This window comes from Euprymna scolopes, chromosome 22 (assembly GCF_053919585.1).
Source record: "Euprymna scolopes isolate OS-2025 chromosome 22, ASM5391958v1, whole genome shotgun sequence".
Classification (NCBI taxonomy): domain Eukaryota; kingdom Metazoa; phylum Mollusca; class Cephalopoda; order Sepiida; family Sepiolidae; genus Euprymna; species Euprymna scolopes.
This window is the reverse complement of record NC_136503.1, coordinates 94,105,022-94,108,271: the sequence shown is the minus strand read 5'-3', so window position 1 is coordinate 94,108,271 and position 3,250 is coordinate 94,105,022. Positions and strand designations below refer to the sequence as shown.

The window sequence follows — 3,250 nt, the reverse complement described above, 5'->3', positions numbered from 1 at the left end:
AATTTTGATTTTTAAATTTTAAAAATTTTAAAAAATTTTAAATTATAAATCACATTACTTAATATTGAATTAGCTCTAGGACATTTAACTATCGAGCTTATTATATATCTAAATTACAACGAGCATTTCCTGTATTTTAATTAAACTAGTAATTTCACTATTACATTAAAATACACTTAGCTCTTTAGACTATTATTCTAATCTCCTTTAAATTATATATATATATATATATATATATATATATATATATATATATATATATATATATATATATATATATATATATATATATATATATATATATATATATATATATATATATATATATATATATATATATATATATATATATATATACGGCATAATCACGTTGGCACACCGGTTCTTATCAGATCACCGAAGTTAAGCAACGTTGAACCTGGTTAGTACCAGATGGGTAACCATTTGGGAATTCTAGGCGCTGTATGTGCTCTCCGCTTATCTCGGCATTGCTTCCAGTCGTTCTGAACCTGGTGTTCAACAATGTCAATTCAGAAGAGGTGTGGTTTGCTACAAAAAAGTTCACACGCAGGCACCCTTACTGTGGATATCCATAGTCTGTCAAGACTGAAGGAAGCCTTATATATATATATATATATATATATATATATATATATATATAGAGAGAGAGAGAGAGAGAGAGAGAGAGAGAGAGAGAGAAAGAGAGAGAGAGAGTGAGAGAAAATAAAAAAGAACAAACCGTATTATGTGTTCATCAACGTTTCGTCTTTATTTCGAGACTTCCTCTCGATGAATGAGATTAAGAAACAAAAAAATACCAGTACAAAATATTTGAAAATGTTTCACATGCACAGTGTGACGCAGTTCTATTTCAGAGAAACGGAAAATTGATGTTGGAAATTCAAAAAGGAGGGGGAGGCTGGCGCTGTTAAAGAGAAGAAATTTTAGTGACGGCTCCTCGGTCCGATTTTTTTGGGCGGCTTTTTCGAGCTTTTTTCTTTTCTTTTCTTTCTCACCCTTTCGTCCGTGCGACGGCGAACGTCAGGGGAAAAAAAAAAAAAAATTTAAAAAAACGACAACAACGCGGCGGACCGGGCGAACAACATCGTCGACACACACGACATTGACGACCGGTCCCCCTTTTCACAATCGCATCGAGATAAAACGAACGAGTCCGATTCGAGCACCGAGTCGCGAGCGGGAGGACTGTCGGTGCAAGTATCGATCACTGACGTGAGCGCTTCGCCGGACAGAGGATGGCTCATCCGGCAGCCGTGCAAATCGACGGTATGGGAAGAACGAACAAGAAGAGCAACGACTTGATCGGCGGCGGCGGCGGGAACTGCGGACGGTGAAAACGGGTTAATCGACTGCGACCACGACTTAATGTAATTTTAAAACTATGAACGCAAGTTTATATTCTTATTGGGAAAAAGATATATCTGTTGAAATTCAAATATAAGTTTGTAACAGAAATAAAATTAGTGTTTTTTATGTATTTATTGATTGAGATTATGTGTTAACTATTACAGGGGGTGTTTGAATGGTGTGAGAAAGTTAACCTGTGTCTACAGTTTAATAATGTTCTTTTAATAAAAGTTTACTTATTAATGGCGCTATGTTATAGAAACCTCCACGGTGTTTAATAGTGCTTGAAATTGCGATAAGCGCAGATTCAAGAAGTCTCCGGCGTGGTTTATTTGAATATATATATATATAGAGAGAGAGAGAGAGAGAGAGAAAGAAAGAGAGAGAGAGAGAGAGAAAGAGAGAGAAAACGAGCGAGAAAGAGAGAACTGTGACAATATATATTATATGCATACATATAAGTCTATATTTATGTATACATATATATATACGTATTTATGTATACATATATATATACGTATTGTGCATTCATATATATATATATATATATATATATATATATATATATATGCGTGTGTGTGTGTGTCTATGTAAGAGAGACAGAACTGTGACAATATATATTATATATATGTATACATACAAGTCAGTCTACGTTTATGCATGCAAATATTTTTACTTATACGTGTGTGTGTGTTCATATGTGTGTGCGTTCATATATATTCGTGTGTGTGCGCGCGCGTGTGTGCATGCATGTCTATTTGTCTGTTTGTGTGTGTGTGTGTGTGTGTGTGTGTGTGTGTGTGTGTGTGTGTGTGTGTGTGTGTGTGTGTGTGTGTGTGTGTGTGTGTGTGTGTGTGTGTGATGAGTACGTATGTAAAACATCAAAGATGAAAAATGCATTCGAAACAAATTGGTTTTCATTTTCAACTTCCCCTTTGGATTAATAAAGGGACTTCCACTTTTTGTTGTTCCGAAAGCTCGTTGGTTTCCCGAATCGATATTCATAACGGTTGTCTCTGATGTGCAAATTACAATGCGACCCTGTAATCATTGGTGGAATATGCGTATATGAGTTTGTCTTCGGAAATAAACATAGAAGGAGAAGTGTACAAAAAAAAAAACTGTGCGCCAAATTGAAATTCAGAAATACTTTTGGATATTTTTAAATTTCTGGGAGCGATGCTTTGCTCGGCGTCGGATCGAGTTGCTACGTCGTCTGGGACTTTCTTTGCTGCGCTAGTGAGAATATTATCTTATGCATTCTTATAATTTTGTGTGTGTGTTTTTTTTATATATTTTAGAGGAGATTACTAACTAAGGGCAATACTTAATTAACAAATCGATAGGTGTTCTGATGTCGCTACCTGTAAATCTGACATCAGACTGAATCAACAATAAAGATAAAAACATTAAAGAAATATCCATTTCATGACGAGTCAAAATGGCTCCCGGTGTCGTAATACGACAAAGTAAAAGAAGGGGGGGGGGTAATCAAAAGTTAGGACGGTATAACGGGTAAAGTTTACTAATAGAGTTGGTTATTTTTTAGAAAATGTATCCTTTGGGAAATACTGTTTGCTATTTGGTTCAAGGGCACAAGTGAACCAAAATGTTTGACATTGGCTGTAAACTTTTATTCAAGATTAGTATAATATTCGAATTGATGAAAAATAATTCGAATTGGACGTTATATTTGTTTTGTATTATTTTAAGGTAGGAATCTACATGAACACACACGCACATATGTATATAATAATATATATTAAGTTTTTGTTAAAAAAAAAAACAGCAACAAAAATCGACACCCACCCACATACACACACATGTATTAATGTGTGTGATTCGATATTTTGTTGTTGTTTTTTTAGCAAAAATTGAATTC

At 34.3% G+C, this 3,250-nt stretch overlaps 1 pseudogene; it reads left to right on the top strand.

Annotated features, from left to right (window-relative positions):
- The first annotated feature begins 352 nt into the window (after nt 1-352).
- Nucleotides 353-469, top strand: LOC145244050 (5S ribosomal RNA; annotated as a pseudogene).
- The last annotated feature ends 2,781 nt before the right edge of the window (nt 470-3,250 follow it).